The sequence below is a fragment of the Saccostrea cucullata genome, unplaced genomic scaffold, assembly GCF_032062105.1.
Source record: "Saccostrea cucullata isolate Sc308-1 unplaced genomic scaffold, CSIRO_AGI_Scuc_v1 ctg746, whole genome shotgun sequence".
NCBI lineage: Eukaryota > Metazoa > Mollusca > Bivalvia > Ostreida > Ostreidae > Saccostrea > Saccostrea cuccullata.
The window spans coordinates 512576-530895 of NW_026938715.1; the positions used below are offsets into that span (position 1 = coordinate 512576).

Below are 18320 nucleotides of genomic sequence, written 5' to 3' on the forward strand. Positions count from 1 at the left end.
ATACATATTGAAAAATAACTTTTGCAACACTTTGAAAATGGCAAGTTCCAAATCTTTCTTTACAAATTATAAGTGGTAGAGAACCATTTTTATATATTATTTTCGATGAGTAAATGTTTATACATTTAAGTAAGAAGTTTAGTCACACACTTTAAGGTATGTCACTCGTGAAATTTGTTAAATCAAGGATTTATTGAGAAGTATATTTTGGATAAGTACTCATATAGAGTGACTCAAAATCGCAGAGAAAATAGGCGGTCAGTGTGCATCTTACTGATCGACGGAACAATAAAGTTGACCTTTTTGCACTTAAAATTTAATTCTTTGGTTAATTACTTAAACCTTAATTATATTTTATCAGTTGTAACCAGTGCAAAAATTATTATCCTATTTAACGTAAAATATTTGGAATATTATTATTTTTCTATATTGTATCAACTCTCTGATTGGCTCAAACTAGATCACATGATCAAGTATAAAAGTTGTATGGACTGGATGTTTCTATTTTAAAAATTTATAAACCTGCTGTTTCTAAAATTGGAAACGTTCTTCTGTGAAGCAACAATAGTGGTGAAGTCACAATAGTCTTTATAGGCTGGATGTTTCTAAAAACAGATACTGCAGCTGGTTTTCATTACTGTGACGTCACAATGCAAATGACATAACGATGCCTTGTATCGGAAGGTACTGAGTATTAGAAAGAAGGATTTTAATTAAGACATTTCTTATTAACTGATAAAAAATAATAAAACAATTGTAGCCTTTTGATTCAGTACAATCCCTCAATAGACCTTAGAGAAAGCATATCGACCTCGCACTTCGCGCTCGGTCCATATGCTTTCTCTAAGGTCTATATATCGAGGTACTGACCTCATCAAAAGGCTATAATTGTATATTATTTATCATTGAAAAAATTTCGCGTAAATTTTTGTGTGACCTTTTTGCACTACAAAGTAACATATTTTGGGTTTTTAAAAAACTAAATAGGCAATAAAACATTTTCTGAAATCAAGCTTTTTACGACTTAAGTGCTGATCAGTCACAAGTATCGAGTACTATAAAATAATGAAAGAAAAGGTTGGGGTCAGTGATGTTAATTTTGAAATATTGGTCAAAATATGTGATTTTCAGGCAAACAATGATGTAAATTTTGTATTGACCTTTTAGACACATCTTCATTTTTTGGCAACGTTTGTTGAAGGAAGGTGTAAAACGTGTTCTAAAAATATAAATTAAGACCTATATTAAATGATCCTAGCAATATCATAATGGAAAATATTCTCCGAGTAAAAGTATGTGAGGCTAAAGTTCCAAGATTTTAAATTTAATAGATGTGCAGATTTGCAGAATTATCTGCTAAATATCCTTCCACCACAAGAAATAGTGCCTCACAAGTCTTGCTTTTTTTGTAGGTTTTTGAGCAGTTCTTTCGTTGAATGTTAAGACATAAACATTGTTGAAATTAGATATGATATAAAAATTGAATTTTGATAAACAGTTTTGAAGTAAGAGGTTCTGCGTGAACTTTTTCAAAAAGCTGACGAGTGATCTACCCTAAGAATGTCTACTTTATAAAAATGGATTTCTACTGCAATTTTAGTATATTTAAATCTTGAATTCATAGTACGCTTAACTTTTTGTTTCGTTATATATTACATTCAAATTATTTTTATATTTCGATCGAAGTTGTGTTTACTTTAACAAAAATTTACTTGAGCTACATTTACATATAGTATCTAGTTTTAATCAAATCAACGTGTTCTCTCTAGTTTATCAAAGCATTCGGATCAGCCTATCTTTTGTTCTATAGTTCATATATATTATATAGTGTCCCTCGGATAATCTTCAGAGATACTAAACACATGTCATATGTGGAGTCTTCAGATTCCTAGCTTTGGTATAAAACAAATTCTTCACACAAAAAAATGAAAGAATATAAGTTTTTATTGCAGATAAATTATAAATACACGAGAAATGTATTCCACACAATGATCTTCAAGATCTAAGATATATAAATCAATGATATTAATAAATATTTACATTTGCAAATGTTTTCCTTTATGTATCACTACTGAAAGCAATGCGTATCTATAACTGTATAAATACCGGTATGGGGTCCAGATGCCATAGATGTGGGTATTGGATAAACTTCGGCATAATTTCTCAGTGACGTCATAAACGGTCGACGCGCGTTCAGTGAATTACATTGGGTTTGAAAAATAATGCATTTCACACGTTAAAAGTCACAATCAGGCCAATATAAAGTATGTTTAAGTTACAAATGTAAATATAAGTAATAAGGTATGGTTTTAAAACTTCTATCGGGCTATAAATAGGGGTTGGTACGAGATTAAATTCATCATAATGCCCTTTGGGCTTTATAGAATTTAATTTCGTGACCAACCCGTATTTATATCCCGATAGGTGTTTAAAAATGATACCTTATTTTTTAATAGAACTGTGCAAATATATATATATTTTTTAAAATATTACTAATACATGTAGCAGCATTACTATTTTTTTCTCGTTTAAGGGGTACCGACCCTCTGATAAGTGTGATAAAGAGCTCGGTTTACTTTATGCATAAAATTACCCTTTAGATATACCAATTAATTGATTAACAATTGATTTTCCATTTTAAGCATTAAAATAAAATAGAGATTTTATGCTTTCATTTCCTGTTTAAAAATTTTCTTCTAAATCTTAGGTAAGCGGCTTTATGAATTGCAATGTTCTTGAATTCCTAGGTAAACGGGTATAATTGAGTATTTTCAGTGAAGAAAAAAGATATAAGTGCTATTCAATGCATTGTTAACTAAAACTATGCAGTTTCAGTTTTCCAGAAATTCACAGGGCCAAATAAGGCAAACGTGAACCTTGTTCTTTCATAGTTCAAGCAGGGACCTATACACTATATACTTAGTATATAGGCCACTGGTTCAAGAGATGAATAATACTCATAGTTTTCTTTATCAGAGTTTCGTTATTGAGACCTATGAGTAGTCAATTTGACCAAAACTTACATGTGATGGAAGCATTATCTCGTATTTCTTTTCTCAGTTTCTTTTTAATTGTTTTATTATTTTTCAACAGAAATTTTTAAGTCCAGTCTTAAACGCCTTATGAATTGAAGTTCTTTCATTTTAAGGATCATTTTGAAATTTTATTGCTTCAAGTACCAAATACAGAATTTTTGGAAGTATTAGAATTTATCCCTATGAAAAAAATATTTAGAAGAAAGATAACTCTTTGCTGCATGTAACAGATAAGTTTTTTTCTTATAACCACACACAAGATAGGGAGATTCTGACTTAGGAAGCAGCGCTTCATCATGTTTTCTCTAATATGGCTTTAATAGGTATGAAACTAAATATCATTTTTCATATACACCTCAAAGTTTTTATTTCATGTTGTGATAATACATCGTTACTTTTTCTATTCTCAATGTTAATTTTTTCTTCATGAAGGATATGGAGATAAAGAACAGTATTCAATATCAAAGTCCATTAAAAAAAAATACAAAATAGGAGCAGAGCAAACACGGACCTCTGAAACATCAGAGGTGGGATCAGGTGCCATGGAGGAATGAGCATACCCTGCAAACCGGTCACACCCGCCGTGAGCTCATTGTCATGATCGTGAAATATCGGAAAAATCTGTTGTCAAATCAGTGTTAAAATAATGGATTAACAATTGGTATGAAAAAATTCAGTCAGCATTTGACTCAATGATAAATTGTATTTGCTGACAAGGTCATTGTATCGACCATAGAACTTTCGAAATGATGACTTTAAACGAGACTGCTGATATTCGATATTCTTGTTTCATCAACTTGCTTGTCAATAATTTACCTCGTTTTAGAAATTGTTCATACGTAGAGCTTGCTCTCGCGTATCGAATCAAATATATATACACTCCGTATATAGGTGATGAAGGTATATTGCTGCATAAGTAAGGAAAGTTGACGATAGAAAAGTTAAAGTCGTCACGTTTATCATATAACTTGGTTGTTAGATTACCATTAACGTCTTTTTCAAGTAAAATATCCATGTATGAAACAGATGTGTCAGACTCTGTGGTATCTTTTATCTCAAGCTCTCCTGGACTGGATATGTCGTATCGACGTAGGAATGGAAATTACCATTGTTAATTGACAATACGTCGTCGATATATCTGAAGGTCGAGTTGAAGGCCACAGCAAGTGTTTTCTTCTTTTCACGCATAAGATTTTGCATAAATTCTGCTTCATATGAATACAAAAATAGGTCTGCTAATAACGGAGCGCAATGTTCCCCATGGGAATTCCAATAGATTATTGGAAGGCCTGGTTATAATATTATCATGATTTGACAAAAAATCATTTCTGAAAAGATAGGTAGAGCTTCATACCTCATACTATTTTACATTTAAAGCTCATGCTATATTATCTCAGAATGAAAATCAATGTTAATGTTTTTTTTTTACATTATGAAATTTAGAGCAGATGGTCAATAGTAGTTAATACATGTAAATTTGAATTTGAAATTTTAAAAAGAAATGCATGTATATAGAGAATAATACATACCCTTTTCCATATCACATCCTGTATCAGCCCGAGACACCAATATCAGCCAGAGGGCCCAAAAATTGTGTATGATCACAAGTACTGTTTTTGTGGTTTAATTTACTGAGGATTTGATTTGACGTCACAATAGCCGTATCAACCCTGCAGAGCTGATATGGATTTGCGGGGCTGATATAGGTTATCAGCCCTGCAAATCCATATCAGCCCTGCACGGCTATTGTGACGTCAGCCATATCGCATATGCAAAAACCTGTATTTATTACTAAGTGTGTAATAAATAAAAATAATTGTGGAAGACTACATGTAATATTTTTACGCAATTTTACTTATAAAATCAACAATAGAGAGGAATTACAATTATATAACTGCAAATATTGTTCAAAAACACAACACATTTAAACTTTGATAACGACCAATACTTCATAACTTAAAAAACATCGTACATGTCATATGATGGCAAATGTAAATACACTCATTTATATATATTAACTAAATCATGAACCACACAAAAATGATATCGCACACATTTGGACTTGTGATCATTACTGTATACAAGGAAATTTTCGACCCCGTTTTATTTTCGCCCCTTTCGCCGGGCGAATATAAAACGGGGCGAATTCACTAACACAGTATCATTTCTTAAGCAGAACTGGGACTGTGCGAATTTAAAGCGGGGCAATTTGTAAGCAAGCGTAAAAGGGCAAAAATAAAACGGGGCAAAAATAACCCTGTATACAGTAATTAAAAAAAAAAAACATTGCAAACATTATGGACAACCCTAATAAATTAAATTTTTAATCACAAATTAAAATGGTTAAAAGGTACATCCATATAAAAACTACGAATTTCAGCAATGTTGTTTTGAGCGTGCACTGTTGTAGAAGGCTTTGAGAAGTTCTTACAATACACGCGGATGAGGAAACACTAAAGAAGAGAACAACAACAAAAAGATGCTTGAAACATGGCATGTTTCTTCATATTTTATATATCACGAAGGGGTACAAAATAATCAGATATATGAAAGATACAATGTACGTTGGCCGACTTATAGTTTTTTCTCGTAAATTTATCAATCAATTTCATTTGACAGAAAATATTTTTTGCATTTATTAACAGACTCAATATATCAGACATGCATTTGAGTCTTTAATTGAGAACGTTTAAAAATATATTTTGAAAAATAAAACAATAAAACATTCGAGAAAATTAACTTTATAAGTATTTTATTGGCTAACATCAATTTGTGATCTAGTTTCAAAGACAGATGATTATGTTTTTATCACTGATTCAGCATAATCATTACAAGACATACGCTGTCTATCAGAGGGACAGCATATGATCCTGTGGTATATACTGATGATTGCAGTTTAAAAACATGAAAAATGAAGAATTTATCTAATCATCATCATAGTTTCACGGACATCTGATCTACTAGGCACCGTTGGCGCCCACGGTGGATACCAGTAGTCGGAGTTCAAAAATGTTAGTGAGCAATGATTGAACCACCAGCCTCCTTCCCGAGTTCCACATGGTCCTCCTGACCACATATCGTTGTCCCTATCAGCTGTGGAGAATTTTATTCCATTGAGATTCCAGGATCTATTAGGGGGCGTCATACTATTTCCTATTCAAGTAAAGAACATCAATTATAAACATCAATCATCAGCTTTTTTATCATTTGTAAAGTGTATATTGTCCAAATGAATGACGAGAACAAGTATAAATTCTCTTTTTTTCCCCTTTTGCGTTAATTTTATACTGTATAACAAGATTCCGTCAATAAATCCCCTTCCCCAAATATTTTGCAAACTGAAGCGCCCGGATGAATAGAGTTATTGGCTTAATGGGTCTCAAATGTACACAAACGTTGCCCGCATAACGCAGATTTGAATCCCAATATGGGATGTGGAGAACGCTTTTTCGGATTAGACTGTACATGTATAGAGTGCGGTACCATGTCTCAGTTGGCACGAAAAAGATCCCTTACTGCTCAATTACCAAAAATGCCGGGGATAGGTCAAAATTTGCAGCTCCCCATCGGTAAGTGGTGGCGTCCATATGAGTGAAAATTTTCGAGAGGACGTTAAACAACATACAAACAAACATAATATACATTTATTGTCTGAGTTCTAGGGCAACATGCGTTTTGTCGGATCCAAGAACCAAACGGCGTCAGGCAGACAGTTTGGTTCGAGGATCGACAAAATGCATTTTGACCGAGAACTCCGTCAATAAATGTTTAATTCTTTCTACATACATGTATTTTAAACTGTATTCCGTGATGTAACCTCAGATTCGTCACTGTTAAACACCAACGAATGAAAATGAGATGAAGCTCCGCCCATTAGCGGTCCAACATCTCATCGACCGGTCCAACATCGATTTTTTTTGCCCGCTTAGCAAAACATTAGATATGTTGGACTTTTTTCGTATAGATTTGTATAGAAACAATTTTTTAGAGGTATAACAAAATACAAAATTAATGATGTTGAACACATGCATTAAAAAAAAATCATAATCATTGTCCATACCAAGACTCCCTGTAGCGTTTCCCTTCAGGTTAAGTCTGTAGCCATCAGTGTCATTAGTGATGTAGAACTGGTCATATCGTTCATAAAGGGTTGTTCCATTAGTCAATGTTATGGCAACATACAATGCAGTTTTAATTTCCACTGTTAGTTTGTGAATGAGGTCATTTCCTGAAAATAACATTTTCGAATTTTTTTAATCTTTACAAGTATTTTCTGTCTCTAATTTTAAAACCAAAGTAGGTAGTTCTCGCAACCCGTCTTTAAAACTTCTTTGACTTTATTTTTTTTTTTTTGTCATATAAGAATACACATTTTGGTGTGTTGTAAATGGAACTCTCGTACATGTAAATACAAGCATGTGTTTAACATAAAATTTAAAAAAAAAATACACAAAAGGTGGTAAGTTTTTACAAATTTTCAATCATTTTGGAACAATTTTATTTTTATGTTTAACTCTACATGTATGTGAGTTGCTAAATTTAAATTTATTGGATTTTTATATCAATTTAAAGACCCATTAGTCTTCATATAAAAATGATACAGTGATTAAACGCTGTTCAGGTTGCCTTATGGACCCTCAAAATATTGTTTTTTTCCGACAACAAATTGTTATAAAAATTCATTTCATCACAGCAAAGGTTAAAGGCTCCCGTTCGTAAATTTTAATGCTTTGCTGCACCTTGAAAATAAAATCAAGCTACACTACAAACATTTTAAAACAATTGCAAAATATTTCAAATTCAATTGAAAGCTTTTAATATTTAATGAAAAACACGGAAAGATAATTGTATATTTAAAAGAAAATAATCATTTCTTTAAAAAAATGTACACTTCTAATTTAAACGGTCTCGAGAGGGACGTTAAACAATATACAATAAATCAATCAATCTTTTAAACGGATAGGGTTGGGCGGTGGAGTTTACAATACACAATACTTTGATTGCCTTAGCAGACACCAGAGAAGCGTGAAATAATGTATTTTTTTAGCATTATGCGATTTCAAACACAGCTAAAAAGCTGCAGATTAGAAATTTGGAGTATCATGAAGGTTAAATATTAAATATTTTTAAAGAAGATAAGTAGATCAAGTTGCAATTCGTAATAATTATTGCAGAAAAAAATATAAGAATATTCCTCTGTCAATTTTACACACATGTAGTTTGAAATTTGAAGGATACTAAAGTTTCTTAATGAGAAGATTTATGTATCTTCTGATATCAATTTCCAACAAACTGTCTGAATATCAATGGGCACTTAATGGTGCTCCGTTATTAGTCAACATATTCTTATTTTACCACGAAGCAGTTTTTACTCAAAAACTCAGTAAGTAGGCGAAATTTAGCCGTGACCTTCAATTCATTCAGACGTCTGCGTGGCACAGCGGTTAGAGCGTCTGCTGTAGAGTCACGAAGTTAAAGGAGTTGATCCTGACGTCGCGGGTTCGAATCCCACTGTGGGAAATGGAGACCTGTTCTTCGAATGAGACCGTTTAAGCGAGGTCCCGTGTTGCAGGAGGTTCTGGTACGATAAAGATCCCTTACTGCTCCTTACTGCTCCTTACTGCTCAAACGGCCTAAGTGCCGAGTATAGGACAAAATTTGCTGCTCTCCACTGGCAAGTTGTGCCGTCTCCATATGAGTGAAAAATTCTTGAGAGGGTCTTTAAACAATATTCAATCAATCAATTTGATTCATTCAGATACTGGGTATGTCGATGGTTTTTTTTTTAGTTATTTTCATTTGTAAGTCGACTCGAAATATCAGTGAACTTGAAATAAGAGTCTGCCATATCTGTTTCATATTTAATTGACTATGTACAGACGACAAAGGCTTCAAACGACTATATTGTATGTCAAACAAGAAACTTTTTCCATCGTTAACTTTCCATAATAAATTTTAGGACATATATTGGCGTTTTTGTTTCTTTAATTCTTTGCTAATCAACAGCTTACTCTGAGTATGATCCAGTTTTAAAGAGAGGATAGCTACTCACTAATAAGTTGATGTTTCAGGGATTTCATCAACCTCGTAAAATAACTGTTATTAAGACCTTGTTAGTCCATATACTAGTAACCTATCACTGGGTCGTATTGTGGATGACTTGTTTCATACCAATTGTTAGGCCTATGTTTAATACTAAATTGACTACGGAGAGTTCCGCCTTCTTTATCAATACTATGGCTTATGGGGGTTTTGACCGGTGTCGCATAATATTTGGTCCGCCTCGTTTAAAGGTCCGGCCGGACCAAATACGATAACATATTAGGTCCGCCTGGCTCTATAAGAAAAGGTCCGCCCTCGACCTATTATATAAATTGTATGCCTGTGTTCATTCGATATTAATTGAAAAACTACTGTTTTAAAATTAATTGAGGATATAAAGTCGTGTTAATAGCTAGTGTTTCCTCCAAGAGAATGTAATAAACAACAAGTAAGAAATTAATACATAAATAATGTATTTATTAAAGCAATGTATAGATTTATTGATCGAGTTTCCTGTCGGGAAGATGGAACATGCTTATTTTGTCGTTTAAATACACTGGTATCAACATTATCATTTTAAAAAATATTAAGAATACAAATGTACATACATTTACCTTCACCGCCTGTTTACTGGCAGATTAATCAGTATGCAATGAACAGATGAATGTTCGTAAGTCCAACACAAATCATTTATTTACACTCTCTTTCCAATAAGTACATGATAAACGTCCGACTTCCAGTCGCAAAAGTAAATTCACATCATTCAAAATATATTTCTTTATAGTATTAATAAAAAAATCTGTCATTCTTTACGTTTAATATTGTTGTCAATAAGTGGGGGGTCACTGTGACAGGGGCTTATGTCACGGTGTACTACCCTACACCCGTTATTGTAAAAACAACATGCCTGCGGATTGGGCAGTTAGGGGTTAGTCTATAATTGTCTCGTTTGAGAAAACCTAAAGTAGCATATTCCCTGTGTTTTTATAAGTTAACAGTTTCTTACCTATTCAAAGGCTAATAATTATATCTACTAGATCTCTGCATTTCATTTCCTGAATTTTGCATTACATTTTCCGACAATTTTTGTTATTATTTCGGAATCCGACATTTTTATTTTCATTTCCGACATTATTATTTTTTTCACATTTTTGGATTTTTTAAAAGATACCTTTATGGCACTTTAAGTTAACATATATAACAAAGATGGAAATAGATTTTTAACTGGGTATTGTATATATGTATTATATAATATTATTTATGACGGAAGTATGATTTTTTTTCATTGCCGAAAAAATACTGACATGAATTTGACAAATGTCGGAGATGAAAACTTTTAAAATGTAAAAACTGTCGGAAATGAAAAGTTTTTTTTTTTTTATTTTATTTTTTTAAATCCCGGAAATGAAATGCGGCCCACTAAATATTACTCCAGGACAAGGTAAATGTGTATTACTTGGCGAAATCAAACTAAAGTCGATAGATTGCTGGATTTATAAATGCCTTAAAGTTTATTATTCATATTTAATATACATGTCGCTCATATAAAATCTCTGTGCATTAATTAATTATACTTATGTCTCTCGGTTTCAATCAAAATCCAAACATTTTATACGCCCCTCCTAAATTTTTTTTTTTTTTTTTTTTTTTTTTTTTGGGGGGGGGGGGGGGGCGTAGTAAAATCACGCGGATACGTGTCAAAAACCATATATATCCCACATTTTCCCCCAGAAAAAAGAGCTTGAGTTTAAAGACACCACCAATTTCAGAAGCCTGGCATACTAGAATTTCCCGTTAGCATCTAACAAACAATCCCGACTTGATTTTCCACCAGAGAAATACTGCTTCAGTACGGATTTTTTTTTCTCTCCCTTTCCACTGCTTTACGAGCTATAGGGAGAATTTTTTCAACCAATACATATTAAAGAGAAACTTAAAACGCATACATTTTTTTTTTAAATAAATTAAATAGAAATAATCTTTTAATATCATGACGTATCAAAAACTTCCTTGTAGCTACTTGGTTAACGTTAGATTTTTCTATGACTGATTTCTTTTTATCATCGGCCACAGCAGCGGCCGATCTATTTGTGATTGTGTTAGAAAGGGCACATGGGGAAATGAGATTGTTCTTTTTTTGTATTAGTTCAGTAAAATAATTTTTAAATGATAACGTGTAAAATCATGAGTAAAATATTTTTAAAAACTGTTTTAAACTAAGTATTAATTGTTGTTAATTATGTTTCAACTTCAAAGTCATTTCTCGTCAGATAATTGACAATTTATGGTTATACAAAAAAGAGTTTACAATAGGTACTCCCTGACTTGGGAGTGTGTAAGATATGGAAGAAAATCGTCATGATTTTCCGGATAATAATGACATATTGTAAAAGTGCATGAATAAGAATTGAAAAGTTGTTCAACTTGTAAAAAATTGTTTTGAATATGTTAGAGCTGCGAGTGACATAAGGATAATATCTCTTCATTTTGCACCGGTCTTGCAGCATAGCCTATCCTGCAGAATCCAGTGACATTATCATGTGACAAAGATCCAGGTGGTTCATCTTGAGAGGCCTACATCTTCATTTTGATGACAATAAATTCTTATCAATCCTCATTAAAATTATTACATCGATAAATCCATTTTATGAGCAAATGTTCTAAATTTTCTACTTATCTATTTTTTAAACTATTTATTTTGTTTTGAAGGCAGTCTGAAATAAAAATGATCACTATTTCAGCTTTGAATATCGTGTTCTTTCCTAGGATAGATGCTTTTTTAATTGTGAAATTACTTTTTAAAATACAGAATTTTGTTCGCGGCCGATTTGATGCTTTGCATCAATTTAACTTGTGTGTGTTTGTAAATAGTTTATTTTGTTGCGTTCAGAGAGATATTCAAGAACGTATGCAGATATACAATACAGAAGACATATCCCCTGCAATTGTACATACACTGGATCGTTAACCGAAATCATTATAGTTTTGACCTCTTGTCAGTTTAATTGTACAAAAACAAACAAACAAACTACTAGTGTATGTCACGAACCAGAAAAAGTTAAAGGAACTCACAGCATCATAGAACAATGAATTACATGTATATATAATAAGTAACAGGCGCGATTTAAGAAATTTACTCTCTCAATGTACATAGGCGTCAAAACCGGGGGGGGGGTGGCACTTTTTTGCAAAGATAGTCATATTAATATATGCAGTGAAAATTGGGACACAAGTTTAACCCCACTTTCAACGGGCACGTTGCAGTGTAGTCAAAGAAGGGTAACTGGTAGTGTTTGGGGAAAAATTGGTTCTGGAAAAAGTTAAAATCACCTAACCCCTCCCCCCGGTCAAAATTTCCTTTTTCTTTTTTGTGATTGTCAAGGTTTTTTTTTTTTGAGGTTTGACATTTTTTTTCCCTTTGAAATAACCCCCCACCCCCTCCAATTTACTTCCGACGCCAATGATGTTACAGCAATTGAAATTTTATTTCTAAATTTTTAATTCTAAAGATGGTCTTTACAGTGTAAGGAAGTATTATCTTGCGTAGATTTTATAAGTATATTCCTTGCTTATATATTCAAATTAAACTGTAAAAAGAAATGAAATTCATAACCAATAGCATTACATGGAATGCATGGTTAGAGCGTCGAAGTAAGGAGTTGGTCCTTACGTCGCAGGTTCGAATCCCTTTTTGGGACGTGGAAACCGAGGTCCCGTGTCGCAGTAGGTGCTGGCACGAAAAAGATCCCTCCCTACTCAATAGCCGTAAGTGCCGAGTAAAGGACAAAATCTGTAGCTCACTGGCGGCAAGTGGTGGCGTCTCTATATGAGTGAAAAATTCTCGAGAGCGACGTTCGGCAGCATTTAATCAAAAAATCAGTCTTTTCTGTCGAAGAATTTTCTTATGTCAGTAGACAGTAGTTGGAAATTAAGTTAGCAATTGTCTATTTTTTTTTCAAAACAAAAGGCGGACCCTTTCTTCTGGTGCGTTTTAAGGTCCCCCTGCTACTCTTTAGCTCACATCAGCTGAAGGCTTAAGTGAGCTTTTCTCATCACAATTTGTCCGTTGTCTGTCGTCGTTTTCTATTGTTAATGAGAGAGATGTGCCCCGTCCATAATTTTTGCTGTGTAATAAGATATACAAAGGACGGACCTTTTCTGATAACTGCGTTTTAAGGCCCGCCCTGTCCCTTTATCGTGTTTTTAAGCTACGAAAATAAACCCTGTCCAAAAATTTCTCTTTATGACATGAAGATATATCTGAAATATAAAGGGCGGACCTTTTCTGATAACTGCGTTTTAAGGTCCGCCCTGTCCCTTTCCCGTGTTTTTAAGCTACGAAAACAAACCCTGTCCAAAAATTTCCCTTTAAAATATAAAGATATCTGAAATATAAAGGGCGGACCTTTTCTAATAACTGCGTTTTAATGTCTGCCCTGTCTCTTTCTCTAGTTTTTCAAAAGTTTCCCCTTTAAAACATAAAGATATCTGAAATACAGGGGGCAGACCTTTTCTGATAACTGCGTTTTAAGGTCCGCCCTGTCCCTTTCTCGTGTTTTTAAGCTACGAAAACAAACCCTGTCCAAAAATTTCCCTTTAAATATAAAGATATCTGAAATATAGAGGGCGGACCTTTTCTGATATCTGCGTTTTAAGGTCCGCTCTGTCCCTTTCTCGTGTTTTTAAGCTCCGAAAATAAACCCTGTCCAAAAATTTCCCTTTAAAACATGAAGATATCTGAAATACAGAGGGCGGACCTTTTCTGATAACTGCGTTTTAAGGTCCACCCTATTTCTTTCTCTAGTTTTTTATATACGGAAATAAACCTGTCCAAATCTTTCTCTTTATGACATGAAGATATCTGAAATACAGAGAGTGGACCTTTTCTGATAATTTTGTTTTAAGGTCCGCCCTGTCCCTTTCTCGTGTTTTTAAGCTACGAAAATAAACCCTGTCCAAAAATTTCCCTTTAAAACATAAAGATATCTGAAATACAGAGGGCGGACCTTTTCTGATAACTGCGTTTTAAGGTCCGCCCTATTTCTTTCTCTAGTTTTTTAAGCTACGAAAATAAACCTGTCCAAATCTTTTTTTATGTCATGGAGATATCTGAAATACAGAGGGCGGACCTTTTCTGATAACTGCGTTTTAAGGTCCGCCTTGTCTCTTTCTCTAGTTTTTTAAGATACGAAAATAAACCCTGTCCAAAAATTTCCCTTCATAACATACAGATCTCTGAAATACAGAGGACGGATCTTATATATTATACTGCGCTTTAAGGTCCGTCATGTCACTTTCTCTGATTCTTATGCTATACGAAAATAAACCCCGTATAAAATTTCCTTTGCAATGAGCAAAGACCACCTTTAACCAAAATTATCTAAATGGAATGAAGAGCAGTCATATCCAAATAAAATTATTCAAAAGTTGTTTTTCTGGTTAAGGGTGGTCTTTGGCAACAAATTGTCATCGTTAGGTGGATACCTCAATATTTATTATATATTCCTTACAAACTGGATAATTTTTATATTTATCATATGAGGGAACTATTACATTGGCATATCATTGTTGTGTGATTTGGTTTTATGCATGTATAAACTAAGATTGTATAACAAAATTTAGGTTAAGCAATGTAATTAAAAAAATCACTAGTAGTGTAGGCGAAAATGCCTATCAAATGCGCTATGGCTCTTTCTGGGTACTGTTGCGGGCTGGGGTGAGGTTGGGGGGTCTGCAGAGATTCAAAATTAAAAAAATACTTGATACACAACATATGAAGAGGGTCAAGTGATGCAATGCTGGATCCAACTGTAAACACATGTATGCTTTATTTTTTTTCTTCTATTTTTGAGTATATGGACGAGAACTTATAAAAACTTTCCCCCTCAGGCTTAATCCTTTTCATACAGGCGTAAGATAAATAATTATAAACAATTTTTCGCAAAAGGCTCCATGTCGGTTATAATAGAAAATAATTTACAGTTATTTCAAAAAGAATAATTAATTTTATAAAATTATACAATCAGCTTAAGTTTTTGGTCTGAGTCGTAAGTTCTTTTGTAAAACATCCCCCTGATGTATATGTTTTCCACATTGTGTGAGCTGCTTTAGTCTTGAACTGAACATTACAATCATGTATTTTGTTTCTGCAGTAAATGTAAATAGAGATCGAATTCAATATTAGGTTATATTTTACACTATCCACAAATAAAGGACCAAAATATGATTATAAACAGAAAACAAAAGGTATATGTAAAGACTACTGGAAACCAGAGAATTACATGTAACCTTTATCGATCTTTCATGTAGTATTAAACTCCACACTTGGGATAAGGAATTTGTTTAAATCATATAAGGCGGTTTTTTTTATAAGTTAAGACTTACAATATTAAAAATATCTTTCTTTTATATACAGAAAGAACCGCTGTATTTCATTTCTGACATTTCGTTATTTTATTTCCGACAAATACTCTTTTTTCCCGACATTTATTTCTTTTCATTTCCGGAATTTTTGCTAGGCACCTCTCCGGCAATTTAATGTTTAACAGGTACATGTACGTAGAAAAGGAATTTTGAAAAAAAATTATTATACACAACATTTTTAATATAAAAATTCTGTATATATATACATCTGTACATGAAGCACTAAGTCTAGTTAACAGAATTTTTTTCATTCATTTTGTTCACCAAATTAAATGTCAGAGACTGCGCCGAACTTATATCCAAGACATTTGATTTACTAAACAGTCTATAATTTATTCTTTAAAATTTTCCATTACCGAAATTTAAATCAATTGCGTTTCATGTATAGATATCAGAGATTTAAAACAATGACCGATTCTTATCGACTCGGAATTTAAATATCAGACACAGTTTTGATTCAATTAGTTTGAATTTAACTAATAGAAACGTCGGTATATTAAAGTTCAATATAGGTAAAAGTTTTAATTTGAACATAAATATCACATCTCATGTAAATTATTATACGCTTAATCTAGTATTTTTAAATTTTAGCTCAGATTATGATACGCCATATTTAGCTTTTCAAATAAAGACTATACGATTATACTTATTACAAATGTCGCAGTTTTGAAGTGTACGCATGAGTAGTTTGTTCCTTAGCATAATTTATTAATTTAAAAACTTCAAATCTATAGATATATAAAGCTAACACATGACCATTAGGTTCACCGACCATTCAATGACAGCGCCATCTGCCGCCGGCTCTACCTGTGGGTACCTGTCAGGTAAACAAATACGTCACACCCCATTGTTTTATTAGCTATACACACCGACAGATTTCACACCTTGAATCGTACTAATTTACACAAAGTAAATTCTAAGGAAAAACAAACACTTGCACAATAATTGTGGCATTATTTTTAAAGAAATTATGGTCCTAAACGGCGATGCTCAAAGCACACTAAAGAGTAGATTCTTGTCTAGCGATACGTGTATGTTGTACAAAAAATAAAACACAATAGGGTAAATCCTTCTTATCATATAGTATAAACTGATTCTCTTTAATATCATATGTTAAAGTCAAGATTAAAACATTTTGCACCACCCGGACCTTAAAACGTAGGGGGACCTTTTCTTATACGGGCCGGACCATTTCTTATAAAAGGCGGACCTAATATGTTATCGTATTTGGTCCGGCCGGACCTTTAAACGAGGCGGACCAAATATTATGCGACACCGGTCAACATGAGATTCTTTTTCTACCTAGGCAAATGATTTAACCTCTAATTTTCAGAGGTCCGTATTTTAAACCCTATTCCCATTTTTGTATTGTTTATACATTTTTCATCGTTATCTTTACTTTTTACTTTAACGTATTAATTATTTACTAAATTGTGCGATTTAGCGTTCACACTGAGTAAATTATTCATGATCAATTTAATTATGCAAATTCCTTTTATTGATCTGCGCCTGTAGATTAACCTTTTCTGTCATTTGACAGTGACCCCCCCCCCCCTCACTTTTTTTACTCAGGAGTAAAGTTTTTAAATGATAATTTGCTACCAAAGTTGTCAGTAGCATATAAGCCAAAAGTTTTTTTTAAAACAAAACAGAAGGCATTGTAGAAAGTAAAACACATACTTGTCCATTCGTAAAATTCGTTTACGAAATTCATTTTTGTGAGTTTTATCCTAATTGTTTTATGAAAGAATAGTTAAAAAAAACTTGTTGATGAACGATTTCTCAACAAACTCGAAAAAGACTGCAATATTAGTAAAACAATACACACCCTACAAAGCCATTTTCATTGAAGATCGTCATGATTGGGTGATTGTGCTTGTTCGATGCGTTTTCTCTCTGGAGGTAATACCTACCTAGCCAGTATTCCGTTTCTGCCGATCCAAACCCTGCCTTGTACTCACTCCATGTTCTGTTAAATCGCACAGGACCGTAGACACGTCTCTGTATAGCCTGTATATAATAAGTAACTTAAGAAAGATAGCAATGTATAGAAAAATAATAACAGATAATTTTCCAAAAGAGGGTAATTTTTACTTTTAGTGATTTTTGTTGACTGTGTTAAATTTATGTTTGTTTGTTGTTTCTTTTGCAAAGCATCTTATCATATATAACAAACAATAGGAAGTACAGAGTTGGAATGCATCATAATCAATCATTTTTAACAGTTATAATTTTATATGATTTCTTTTTATAAACACTAAAAAACAACTTCGTAACTGATATCTAGAGAATCAACAGTCCCGTTCATGAGCCACTGTTGGTTGAATAAGAATTCGGAAATATGCAAATATTCAGTACACTTTGAATTATATGATATATTTCAGCCATAAACAAACCGTCCACCCTCCTCCATCTGTATTCATATCACAGTACACGTGTACAGGTCTCTGTCTGTCCCTCCATGGATATATTCTGTATACACCCGATAAAGCTGGCACACGGGCACGTAACTCCAAACAAGTGGATGCTTTGAAAAGACAATACATAGTAATCGACGGTAATATTCTAAACATTTTTAAACAAGGAAAAATCATTTTAAGGCAAAAATTGTTTAATATACTTACCATATGGCAATGTGTAATAACTCCACGCTTCAGATTCTTTAGAATTTTTTTCGAAGTTTTTGTTAATATACTGATGTAATAGTTTGCAGGATTGAACACGCGGACTATACAGTAATGCAACACAGGCCGAAAACATAGCACATTCTGCTGTACACGTTAACAAACTTACTTCGGTAACCTCAGATATTTCCTCTGG

The 18320-nt window shown here is 33.0% G+C and overlaps 1 long non-coding RNA gene across 1 annotated transcript; it reads right to left on the minus strand.

Annotated features, from left to right (window-relative positions):
* Nucleotides 1-5962: 5962 nt before the first annotated feature.
* Nucleotides 5963-17567, minus strand: LOC134251071 (uncharacterized). Its single transcript, XR_009988662.1, has 3 exons — nucleotides 17414-17567; nucleotides 7096-7263; nucleotides 5963-6188 (listed from the first exon to the last, which is right to left on the minus strand). It is a non-coding gene; the product is annotated as an uncharacterized LOC134251071 (long non-coding RNA).
* Between the last annotated feature and the right edge of the window lie 753 nt (nucleotides 17568-18320).